The sequence below is a fragment of the Mytilus edulis genome, chromosome 9, assembly GCF_963676685.1.
Source record: "Mytilus edulis chromosome 9, xbMytEdul2.2, whole genome shotgun sequence".
NCBI classification, from domain to species: Eukaryota; Metazoa; Mollusca; class Bivalvia; order Mytilida; family Mytilidae; genus Mytilus; species Mytilus edulis.
Window position 1 is genome coordinate 28,787,552 of NC_092352.1, and position 14,610 is coordinate 28,802,161.

Here is a 14,610-nt window from a genome sequence, read left to right on the forward strand (position 1 = left end):
TTTGAAATTTAGTTCCGCCATATTTTAGTCTCTATGAAATATTAATTCTAATGAACCAAACTCGTACGACTCCGGTATGATACAGGAAAAAATAAACCAATCAATATAGAAAATAATGTTGGCGACAACGATATCTATTACAAAAGAAAAAAAAACATGACTGTTTTAAAATAACCATATACGACATTAAACAAAGAACAAAAATCTAGCGATTATTTTTTGTATCTAACTGTTATAAAAGGACTGTCCCTGGCGTTATGTCTTTAATCAAAATTTATATATATATCTAAACCAGAGACAGGCATTGCAAAACCAACCATAAAACAACCTTTCACTGTTCGTTACATAGGAAAGGCGCTTATAAAACTTGAGAATAAAAATAACTATAGAAAAACTCTGGAGATTTCCGAAAGGGCCACTAGCTACAAGATAAAAAATCTATAGTATGAATTGTGAGTGTTCGGTTACTTATTTACAGGAAAAGAATGTCAACATTGATAATGCAACAAAGGTAAATAATTTGATTGACCGATTCGATATGACCATCGGATATCTTCAGTGGTCAACTTGATAGTTTTAATTAGACGGCGTCAAGACTAAAATACTTACCCTATTAGACGGACACACGAAACAGATAAATGAAACAGTTTATCATCCTACCTCAAATACTAGAGTAAATATGTAACGGTTTTCTGGACTACACCAGTCAAGTAGTGAGACCCAAGACTGAAGGGTATTATGCGTCTGTTAAAGAATAAAAAGAAGCTAGCATCATCACTTAACTTCACTTTCCGCTATGTATAGGATGTCCTCTCGCTAATATTTTAAAGTTTTGTGATTTTGTAGAATGCATCTATCCAATCGAGCCTGAAATAAAGGATACCACATGTACAGCTAAATCTGTCTTATATCTTGACTTACATCTTGAAATCGATAAATTTGCTTTTGTTTTTATCTTGGGACACATTTCTAGATGAGCCAGAAGTTTAAATATATAAGTATTTGAATTTTAGTTCCGCCATATTTTAGTCTCTATGAAATATTAATTCAAAGAACCCAACTCGTACGAATCCGGTATGATACAGGAAAAATAAACCAATCGATTGGAGAAAATGTTGGCGACAACGATATCTATTACAAAAGAAACATGACTGTTTTAAAGTTTCCATATACGACCCTAAACAAAGCATAATAAGGGATCTTCTAATCTACCGATATTTTTTTGTGTATCTAGTTTAGTATAGGCGCTTATAAAATGCAATAACTTCAGAATAAAAATATCAAATATCTGGACAACAATTATATAATATACTCTGGAGATTTCTTAATAAACGGTAATTTAGAGATACACAGAAAACATAGACAAAATTATGGATTATTTTCATAAAAAGTGGAAAGGATATAAAAATCACAGAAATCGTAAAGGATTTTTACAACATGCCAGTATTTTGGACAACTTTTTCTGGAATTTCATACACGCACTACGGAAGTAAAAAAGAGTATCCTTGTTTTGTTTGAAATTCCATTTAATTTCATTTTATAGTTGGCCGTTAGACTGATTTGTATCGAACGCCACTGACGAGTCTGATGAAAACAAAGCTTTAGACCGATGTAATAATTGAGAAGCGAATACCTTTAATGAGTTCAACAACCAATCAATTTCAATTTAACAGTAATCGGAAAACCTCAAAAACTTAATACCCAAATAGTCGCACACACGGAAAAGATATCATCCTACAACGACTAGAGTAGATATGTAATGGTTATCTGGATTACAGCTGTCCAGTATTGATGTCCAAGATTGAAGGGCGTTATGCGTCTGTTTAAGAATGAAAAGAAACTAGCCGTATCCCTTATCTTCACTTTCCGCTATTAAGACAATGTTCTAGATCTCTCACTAAATACCGGTAATTCAAGATTTGTGAATTCGTTGAAGGCATCTATCCAATCGAACCTGAAATAAAGGATACCACAGATACAGCTAAGTCTGTCTCAAATCTTGACTTACATCTAGAAATCTACAATGAGGGTCGGTTTGGAACAAAAACCAGATAATTTCAGCTTCACAATGGTGAACTTTCCATTTCTATGAAGCAACATTCTAACATAACCTGCATATGTAGTATACATCTCCTGATACGATATTCCAGAGCTTGCGTTTCCTACCATGACTTCCTTGATAGAGAGTTGCTGCTCACAAGGAAGATATTAAACTAACTGAAGAGTTCAAAGGTTAAAGTTGAAATCATCCTTCCAATAAATTAAGAACGCCCCCGAAATTAATATTCCGAATTACAACTTTCAAGAGGAGTCAGGGTACTTACATGGAGCCAACACGACGGTACCGTATGTGGAGTAGAATCAGCATTACCCATCAGGAGGCACCCGAGATCACCAGAAGTTTTTGATGGGTTTCGTGTTGCCTATTGTTTAATATTCTTTGTTTTGTTTTTTATACTGTTGTTTGTCTTTGATAGATTTTTTCTTGATGCCATGTCTTTGTTAATTTATTTCAACTTTATTATTATGAGTTTGAATGTCTCTTTTTCAAATTTCGCTCCTCATTTCTGCGGCGCTGTTCGACATTTTTGTTTCATGAATGTTAGTTTTTTTTTTTCTAACTATTTTCTTGCTTTAAATTTTTTCATTTATTATCATTTGTCTTTCAAATTTAAATGGGTACATGCATACGTAATTAACATATTTTAACTAATTTGTATAGTTTTACACTAGTAATTTATGAGGCCCTTTATTGCTCGCTGTTCGGTGTGAGCCAAGGCTCCGTGTTGAAGGCCGTACCTTGACATTTAATGGTTTACTTTAAAAAAAATGTTACTTGGATGGATGGAGAGTTGTCTCATATGATTGGCACTCATACCATATCTTCCAATATCTATGACATAGTGAATGAGTTTTGCATCAGAGGTTTCTCCAGTGCTTAGAAATTTATCCACTGTTCTCAGTAGAAGTGGTACAACCTACTCACTAGGCAGGTCCGTTTAGGCAGCAACCATTTGATTTCTTGATGGGCTATGGATTTTTCCGGACAAACTTTTTTTTTCGCCTGTGGCGAAAAACAATATTTTTTTGGCGACAAGTCGAAAAAAAAAATATTTCTTTCAATTTTAGCATTACATATAGTGGCAACTGAGGCTGAAACAAACAATTTTTTTTTTCTCAGGTTCAAAAACAATTTTTTTTCTCTCCAAAAACTGGAAACAAACTTTTTTTCCCAAAAAAATCTATAGCCCCCCCCCCCCCCCCCCCCCACCCCCCCCCCCCCCCCCCCCCCCCCCGAAAATCAAATGGTTGCTGCCTTAGTTGTGCGATATGTATGAATACATATGCATATCCGATGAGAATGAAGACGTATAATTGTAATTTAGTAATTAGTAATTAGTAAATTATTTATTATAGTGACATGTGTTTTTCACAAAATATTATATAATACAGTGAGATGTAAAAACAATAATTAGAACACTTGGACCCTTTGGGTCTATAAGTCACTTTAAACATAAATTTCAATGGTACGACGAACAAAAATAAATAAAATATAATTGTATGTCTCTTGTTAGGAAAGAATCTTTGTTACGAGTTATTGTATGGTCCACAGATAAACTACCGAAAGTAACAATATGTTCTCTTATTCAACACACCCCAACTTCCCAGCGAAAGTAAAAATGGTCGCTTTTCATCACGTTTGACCAACCTTTTAGAGCCTACTAGTTATTTTTGTTTTTATTTTTTCGTTCAGATTACTCTTACACTATCGGTAAAGGATATAATCCGATACCAGTCCATTCTTTAAGATATGCGGCCTCAGCTCGGTTCAATACTTTACAGAATGGACTGTTAGAGGCTTATATATACTTAAACATTGTTTAACTCGACAAAAGGTGAAAAAAATGCAAGCAAATACAAACTTTTGTTACGATTTATTTTCATCAAGTGTGAAAATTGTTTTGTGAATAATCTTTCTTTAAAATTTATCCTATATGTTGTCGCCTTTAAACAGTAGCTCGCTCAACTTAAACAATAGACAATAAGAAAGTACAGCTGAAGGTAAACCACATGTATTGCTACATTAGGATGAAGACGTATCATGATTTTAGCATGCGCAAGGTCTACTCTAAATATTTTCTGTGAACAACTTTACTTATGTTCTAAATTCACTGTGTTCAAACGAACATAAAGTATTTATGTGCTAAATCTCTCTAGATTTTTGTAAAGCATACATATCTGAGCACATTCAGATATGTACCTTTATACGATAAAGGCATAATAGAAAACTACAGTAAATACATATTTAGGTACTGTTAGGCGCAATGACCATCTCAGTTTTAATAACTATAGATCCAGAGATCACAATATTTCTAATATCAAACACCATTAACAGTTCATGTTTTGAATACGGCAACCATGCATCTACGAAAACAAATCCCGGTTTATAAACATCACACAATCAACAATACCGGTAAAAGACAGCAATAAAACATCTACAAAATATATACAAAACACATTAATTCTTTACATACAACTTCAATACATTAAAAAAACAGAATTCTTAATGAAAATTAAACTTCAATACAAAGGAAACGTACGATAATGGTCACTGCCCAAACCTCGATAGTTAAATCTCGTGCAAACTTTCATTATCTACTGACTACGGGGCGCCGAATGGGACTCTTGTGGTTTTGTACTCAAAATTCAATTTTGTACGGACAAAAGTGACTTTTGTTCAACAAAAATAAGTTCAGTTTAACAAAATTTGTATCATACTACAAATTTAAAATTTTGTCATACAAAATTATCTATCAGCGGACAAAAGTCACTTTTGTCATGACAAAATTCATTTTTGTTACACAGACTTGAATTTTGTTACCTAATTTGAAAATTGGGCGACAAAAGTCAATTTTGTATTCAAATTAGTTTAGTTTGGTTTCTGTGAACTAATTTGCATACAAAATCGACTTTTGTTACACAAAATTGACAAAAATGAATTTTGTCTCAACAAAATTGACAAAATTGACAAAATTGAATTTTGTCTCAACAAAATTCACAAAATTGACTTTTGTCTCAACAAAATTGACAAAATTGACTTTTGTCTCAACAAAATTCACAAAATTGACTTTTGTGAGACAAAATTGACTTTTGTCTCAACAAAATTGACAAAATTGACTTTTGTCTCAACAAAATTAACAAAATTGACTTTTGTCTCAACAAAAGTAACAAAATTGACTTTTGTCTCAACAAAATTAACAAAATTGACTTTTGTCTCAACAAAATTGATTTTTGTCTCAACATAATTGATTTTTGTCTCAACAAAATTGACAGAATTGACTTTTGTCTCAACAAAATTAACAAAATTTACTTTTGTCTCAACAAAATTGACAAAATTGAATTTTGTCTCACAAAAGTCAATTTTGTCTCACAAAAGTTAATTTTGTCTCACAAAAGTCAATTTTGTCTCACAAAATTGAATCTTACCTCACACAATTGACTTTTGTGATTTAATTTCCATATCAGGTAACAAAAGTCAATTTTGTATGCAAATATGTTTATATTTGCATACCTTTTAGACAAAATTGACTTTTGTCATGACAAATATGAATTTTGTCTACAAAAATGAATTTTGTCATGACAAAAATGAATTTTGTCTACACAAATGAATTTTGTCATCACAAAATTGAAGTTCTCACAAAACAAGTCTGTAGCACATAGTTTTGTAAGACAAAAATGATTTTGTTATGACAGAATTGAATTTTGTACAAAACCACAAGAGTCCCATTCGGCGCCCCGTACTGACCACCAAAACCGGTTTACAACTACACAATGTATTGTGAAAACACAATAGAAAAATTACATACTTCAAAAATCATACGCGAACCGCACATAAATATATATGCGTTTTGTGTTTCAAAATGGATAAAGACGACGAAGACGATGAAAGTATATTTTTAATGCAAAACACGAAGAAGTGATATAGTTATAGTGATTGTATTGTTTCAAACTTTGGATTAAAATCAAATGTGTTTTCAGATATATTCAATTTCAGTGTGGATTACAAGGAGAATATAGTAGCTAACTATAATAAAGGCAAGTTTTCTATATGTATAATATTTCAAAATGTAGTCAATGGCCCATCTCCTTTTAGAGTTTAGGGTTTCATTTCTTACTAGATGAATAAAAAAAAAACCAAACATATGAAGACAGGTTGACGTAGAAACATATCGAGTACACCACAGTCGATTTTATTTCAAATATATAAATAATATGAACAAATGAAGAGATAACAACGTGTAATCAATTTAAATTCTTTTGTTCATTATTTCCGATGGAACTTTTGTTAACCTAACATAATTTATGTTTAAGTGTGTTAGAAAAAACAAATATAAGTGATTTAGTCAATTTGATTGACATGAATTTAGGCAGTTACTGTGCCTTTAAATTGTCAGCTGCTCTAGAATCTCAGAAAAAAAGATCAAAGTTCCAACTTTTCATTTATTTAACTAATGAATTTGCTAATGATGATGATCATTTTATATTCCTCATTCTCTTTACTTTCCTCAAACATCTTATCGTAATGTGAAAGAAATTGTGTCTCAACAAATGTTCATAGAAGCTGCTTTTCAAAAAAGAAAAAGAAACCATTATGCAAGTGCTACAGCAAAAAAAGTACCACTCGTGATTGTTAGAACGCAATAAATTTGATCACCCCTACACCATCAACCGTTATTTGTCAAGGGTATCTTCGAGGGTTAGACCGGCCTTCTAATTCCAATCTCTACTCTTTTTTTTGCTTTGATGGCTAGACAGTATGGCACTTTTCCTGAATGCTGTCCGAATTCCGATCTCGACTCTCGGTTGCCTTTGATGACTAACAGTGTGACAATGTTCCGGAATTTAGTCCGAATTCCAATCTCGACTCTCGGTTGTTTTTGATGACTAAACAGTGTGACAATTTTCCTGAATTTAGTCCGAATTCCAATCTCGACTGTTTGTTGCTTTTCATTACTATACAGCGTGACAATTTTTCTGAATCTCTGTTGCCTTTGATGACTCGTCAGAATAAAAACTTTTATGAATTCTGTTCGAATTCTTATCTCAGCTCTTTGTTGCTTTTGATGACTAAACAGTAGGACAGTTTTCCTGAATACTGTTCGAATTCCATCTTCAGCTCTTTGTTGCCTTTGCTGACTACAGTATGGCAGTTTTCTCGAATGCAATCTTCAGTCTAATTTCGACATTGACGCATTCTATTCTCAGCACTTTGTTGTCTTTGATGACTAGACAGTATGACTATATCCTGAAAGCTGTCGTATTTTGAATTGATATGTTAAACTAATCGGCTCTTTGAAGTAGTATAAACAAGCGTTGTCAGCATTCGGTACATACATTTCCCTATATTTCCATAGATACAAACTTAAACAGGTGAAAGAAAGCATTGCAAATGAGAGTACCTTGGAAAAGGGGATGCATTTAGCCATCAAGCGGATCACCTATGGATCCCTCGTAGATTTTTTCTCAGGGAACGTGAAACTCTCCTTATAAAAAATTATTCATTCCCACTAAACGAGGCTGCGTACTTAATCATCCCGCATTGACAAACTGACAACTTTCTGTTATAGCAAAAGTTTTACTGTCAGATATAGTCCATATTACAACAGCTTTTCTACACTTATGAAATACTTTAAAAAAAATTATTGGATACTTCAATTTATAAATTTTACAAACCCAGCGTGTGTTATAGCTTCAATACAATGCATTAAAAGAGTAGTATACAGTAATGTTTAAATATTTGTTTTACGAGATTGCTGAAACTGATGTTCTAAATTTTTGCAGTTTATTTGTATGTCGCGTTGTTACAACACCACTGATTCAGACTGTTGTTTTTTTTTAATTGTTGAAGGTCGTCAGGTAAATGAATGACCTAGAGTTACTTACGTCTACATCATTTGGTCTATGATGGGTAATAGTCTCATTGGCAATAATGCCAAATCTTCATATTTTTTTCCAATGTAATTCAGTGGTTGGTTGTTTTCATTGAAATCTGTCATATGTTTATTGTTTATTGTCTCTAGCATAAATCAGACAGTTGGATTTTTCGTTTGAATTGTTTCCCGTTTGGTCATATAGGTGTAATTTATAGCTTATTTTATTGCCATAATGTGGTTTACGTGATGGTCATTTGTCCTTTTGGAATCTTGTGGAAAGTTGTCTTTGTTAGATTAATGTGTATACTTTTTATAACGGAACGTTAAACTGTCATACAAGTGGGATTTTTAGCTAGCAATAAAACCAAGTTTACTCCACAATTTTCTTTTGAAAAGTCCTGTACCAAGTTAGATATAATATTACATTTGTTTTTTACCTGTTCCGTTGATTAATATCGCTTGATTTTGTCAATTTTTAATATACTTCCCCTTTTTGAATTTGTTTTTGAGTTCGGTATCTTTGCTATACATTTTTTTGGGCAAATCATATCAAATCAGTTCCCTTTTATTTTTATAAATACAGATTTACTGAATTGGACTTTAGTAGTAGTAGTTTTGATGTACTAGTACGTACTTGACGCCTTAGGACATACAGGTTTACAAACTCACTAAAGATATCAGGCGTCTTGAACTTTCTTGCATGGAAAGAGGGAAGCTCAAAGATATTTTATATCTCTGGACATTACTAGGTCAAGCTAGCAGAAAAATCTGTTTTTACCTACCGTTTCTGACATATTTTGACGTTCAGTTTGTTGTAAGGAGGCTCTGGATGGTAAAACAATTTAATATTTTGTAAATGTGCAGCCGCCATACCATTTATTCGTTTCTCCGTGATTATAAGCATGGCCATTTCGAAAATGTTTTCACCTTTCTCATGACATGTGTAATTATATTTTTACAAGGAATTTGTTAATTTTATATTTCATATAAATTTTCACACCTGCAAACATGACATTTGTTTTGCACAGATGTATGATACATCTATATTTCTATATTTTAATGTAAAACTGTGAAAAGACTTTTTATGTTAAATAATTATTTTTTCCTATTAAAAAGAGTCGAAATTGTTACGCTCATAATAAATTTCGTACTGATATATTATTTGAAAAGTGTCATGAACTGATACAAGGTATTTTTTCGTTATGATTTAATCTTAATTATTTCTGTTTTTACATGTATAGCCGTATATGTAGAAAGACACCTGGACGAAGGTGTGTTAGTTATGTATTCCTTATCACGATCATGAAATCCCTTGTAATAGCGAAACTCGAAAACATGGGACAAGTTTGATTTTCAATGGTAAAGATGACCAAACTACAACTAGACCAAACAATATGCAATTGAAATCTTAAAAATTCTCCAAAGAACAAAATAATAACGCTTTCCATTTACATGTTTGCAGAGATCGTTTGAACTGTATATTTTAAACGTTTCTGCTAGTATTTTTCTTTTCTTTCATTATAACATAATTCTTCATTATAATTGCTACTTCTTGACTTCAGCTCTTTAAATTACCCTCTTGTAATTATATGCGCATAATTGAATAAAATATTAAATCCATCAACTTCAAGCTAAAGATTGATATCGTAGATTTAAAAAGCAAGTACTTATTTTCACTTTCATAATTTATATAATGGTGAATCCTGCACCACTTTATTGTAAATATACTTAAAAGCTTGGTTAGAATTAAAGCATTTGTTTGTGGATGTTTTCAGTTCTCAAATAAGACATATTTTTTCTAATCTACGATGACTGGTTTCCATTCCGAAGAAAATAACATATGCGTGTACAGAACACGGATTAGCAAGAACAAATGAATTGGTTCCTTGAAAGAGAGAGAGAGTACTTGGTCTTTGCAACTTGAGTTGGCGTCTATAAAAAAATTTCGTTGAAATGACTAATTTAACACTCTAAGTTCGACCGTATGTGTTTATACTATTGAAAGTTACAATTTTTTTTTATCATGAATGCAAATACTTAGGATTAGGCAAGGAACAAGACATCGTATTGTTCGGTTGAAGTGGAAATGCCTACACTAGTGTCATTTGTAGTTTTTATCGGTAGATGTAATGCCAAAGTTTTGGTTAATTATGCACCCGGCTTGACATGTATAGTCATATATTGGTGTTTTGATTTCCGAATGAGGACTTATTTCTTTTATAAAGCTTTCTATATTTTGCAAAGAGTCTATAAGATCACTTTATATTCAGGAAAACAAGAATCTTTGCTTTAAACTATAAATTCATATCGTGTTTCAAATGGTATTTATTCTTAATTTGGTAGAACAGTTTAAAAACTTTACAAAAAAAACTAAAAATGCCATCGCTACAAAGAAAAGACAACAGACAAACAATAGTAAACAAAACGCAATAATTTAATTTTTGATGTAACGCGTCTTCTGATTGGCTGACGTTATTTTGTTATCAGCCCATAGATATAATTTAGTCATGTGACCGTGACGTCATCAACGTTTTTTTTTATGGTTTTCTACGGTTTAAATGAAATTTAGAATTAAATTATAAGAAATGACTGTAATATTATTTTCTGTCTATTGGAAATAACATGAAAAAATGTGGTGCACACTGTTAAATAACCCGCTACGGGCGTTATTCAGTGTGCACCATTTTTTTTATGTTATTTCTTCATAGACAGAAAAAAATATTACAGTCATTCCTTAAATATAGAAAAATAAAGACCAACACGAACCCCACCAAAACTGGATTTAACCTGAATTAATTAATCCGGGTTAAATGAAGTAATGTGAACGCCCTAACCCGGACTAAAATTAACCTCATTTGAGGTGGAGTTAATGTTGGGCGAACCCGGGTTACCTACCTCACTTCTATATGTACAGTCGACAGATCCGGGTTACAATTTTGGCGCTGACATCTCTATTTTTGTTGAGGAGAAAAATCCCAAACCAGGTTAATTTTTTTATGAAAATATGTGTTTTTGTCAGTATGTTTATTCATATCTTAAGTGTAGTTGATGCATTTTTGTTTTTAACCATACGATGAAAAGTATTTCACGCCTAATTTGAAAAGCATAATCTGGGACATATTAAACAGTTGTGTCATATAAGTTCAAACTAAACATATACTAGTTTAGGTCGAAATCGAGAGAGATATCATATAGGGGAAGACATTTTCCAAGTAAAAGCAGGATCAACAAATTTTTGCAAGCGTTTTTGAATGCAAAATATTTTAGCACCCTTCCATCGCTTAACTCCGAACTAAAATTTTACAGATGGTGTCCTTCAGAATTTATCTTCCATTTGTTTTCACTTCATTAAATTTAAGGTTTAAAACAAATAACTGTCCTTCATGAAATATTTGCAATTCTTTTTTAACGAAACATCCCATTCAAACTAGACGTGGCTGAGTATTTATACATCCCAAGCAGTCAATAGATGCTCCTTTAGCATGTTCTTTACTGCCGACCGCGATGAAGGGCGAGAAATCAGAACTGTAACTGGAAAGTATATTGTAGTTAAAGAACATTTACGGACCCCTCAGCCAATTGTAGCAATATATTCTTAACGTGACTATAGACAAGCATTCTCCATACGAATGACATCGGATTTACTGTCGTAATGGGAAAAGTCTAGGAATTACGATACTCATATACCCCAGTCAACCTTTTGGAGTTTCCATGAATAGGAAGTATATAGAAATGAACGGGTTGGTAAAGAGATAAAGGAAGATGTGGTATGAGTGCCAATGAGACAACTCTCCATCCAAATAATAATTTATAAAAGTAAACCATTATAGGTCAAGGTACGGACTTTAACACGGAGCCTTAGCTCACACCGAACAGCAATCTGTAAAGGGCCCCAAAAATTACTAGTGTTAAACCATTCAAACGGGAAAACCAACGGTCTAATCTATATAAAAACGAGAAAAGGTAAAGCATGCTAAACATCTTTTTCTTGCAGACTGTAATTGGTTTCTTCTTTTTTGTCAAGTTACTTTATTTGCAAGGAGAAACATTTTTTTTCAATTTCACTAAATCACATTTCCGGCGAGCATAGATAAAAGCACTTAAATATCTTATGGTTTGTCACTTGCTTGATTATTATTGATAAGTCGATATATTATATAAACGAAGGTCATTATGTTAACATGCACACATTGCATGGTTTAAAAAATGGTTGACTTTTCAAACATGAACGAAGTGGTGGTAAAGGCGTAAACGGACGGGAGGAGCCCGCCTCCCGAAGTAAGGTAAAACAATAAGATTTCACGACGAAAGTAAATTAATCTTGAACATTCATTATAGTTTATTGTTTTCAGGGTCCATATATCACGAGGGTTAACATGGTACTAAAACGATTAATAAGTTTTGATTGTCATAGTTGTCTATTTATATGCATGCAACAGTTGCTGCTTGACATTAATGAGATACACGATCATCCATAATCTATATCTAGACGAGAAGTTGCATGCTGAAAATCTAAAAACAAGATCATCAAGATAGTTTATGAACTTTAACTCGTTTTCTTTTGTCTTGAATAACAAAGCCAAGTGTTTTGCGATAGTTTTACTCGGGTGCTGTTAATTTACTTCATCGCAGAATTTTTACTACTCCACTACGTATTTTATTATTGAATCTTTCTAAGTGGCAAATACTAGATTTATATTGTCACGTGGAGATGTTGGTTTTAACATGTTTCATTTTCATGAAGAGATGCCATTATTAACATTTTTTCCAAGAGGAGTTGACTATAGTTATGACTATGTACGGTTTCCTTGAAGACTTGCTGATATTAACGTGCCCTTTCCTTGATGTGATGCCGGTATTTAAATATGCCTTCAGCAGTTTCTAGCTCCTTTGTCTTCAGGGTTGTTAACTCTATCTGCCGCAGTATATACAGGATACAGTCATCAAATTGTTGCCGCATACACATGAATCGTACAAGCAGTATTCTTATATTTGACATATTTGCCTCTATACTAATATCTAAAAGTAAGGAAAGGTGAATAACTCAAATAAGAAATCATGATATATGTATATATATGTCTTGGCTTAAAAAATTAAGAAAATCATTAATAAATGATTTACCTATTTATTCCAAACGGGTCGAAATGTAACTCAGTGAATTACTTGTTTGCACACTTAGTCTGTTTTATGTTTTGGCGATTACCCACACGTTCCCATCTTCCAATTTTTAGCATACGGATTTTCACAAAAATAAAAAGATAAAATAGAACAATATATATGTTGAAGAGTGTCATTTGTAAAATATTTTATGAAGATACAAAGTGCGCAACACAAGTGAGAGCTGCAAGTTTGTTGCATTGGGAAATTTCTGATTAGAAATAAGACAAGATATTTAGATGAGGCGCAATATTAACACGGTGTATCATGGACAAACTAAACATTCTTTTTTTACATAAATTGTCATCCTTCCTTTTTTTACTCATATAAAGTTAATAAGATATCTTACTTCTTTATAAAGATATATTTTAAATACATACTGTATAAGATATCTTATTAATTAATAGAGATATCTTATAAACTAATATAGATATCTACGGAAGCGTATAGGGGCCTTATATTAGTTAGTTAACAATGCTTAAGAAAACTTAATTAATACAATACCATGCACTATAATGCATTAAATTGTTTTAATTTAGATAATTTACTCACTTATAAGAGATTTAACTCCTTTATTTATGGCAATATTAAGTCTTGCTAATTTTAAGGATGTTAAGTTAAATATCTTTATTTTTTAGAATTTATTAAGTTGCATTAAATAAAACACTTTAATGTGAAGGAAACTTAATTAAGGAGTTTTTATCAATTATACTGTTTTAAATTGTTTGAATTAAGTTCATTTACTAACTTATGATAGATAAATCCAACTTAGCTAAGTCGTTTTATTTTTTATATTCATCTAAAATGTATAAATTTAAAAACTTTATTTCTAATATGGCATAACTAAAGCTAGTTAACTGAAATGGTGTATATATACAGCGAAACTTTCCCACGCATCCACTGTCGATATCTTATATGATTTCTGAAAATAAGAGATAACAAGCCAAAATCAAAAATTTTAATCATGACCTTGACCTTTGACCTTGACTTCATTTTCATTTTTTTGGACCAAGGACCTCAAATCAAAAGACCCTAGACCTCTATCACTTATGGTTTTACAGTTAAAAATGCATATCACTTATATCAAATATAAAAGGGGAAATAACTCTCATATGGAGTCTCCGGATAGCTTCGGTCAAAATTAATCAACACATCCTGAGGATATAACGAGCAATTTGGTAAAATAAATTTGTCGGTTTCTTATACGGTTGCAAAGATTAAGCGATAACAAGAAAAACAGTGTTCGGAGAGATATCTTTTACATGGAAAAGATTTTTGTTACGCGATGTCAGTTTCAAAAGCGTATTAGTTGTTCGATATCATATACCATATGTCTAAGCCACATCTTGCGAAAAAAAAAACAGCGAAGGAACAAAAAATTGGCGGAAGAAAAAAAATAATAATCAGAACAAAACCAATAGGTCTTTGAACCGAAAAGGTTGAAAGACCTAATTATATCAATACAACACGTGTGATTACACTATCATATGTTAGACGTTATTTATAGTACTTGCAAAGC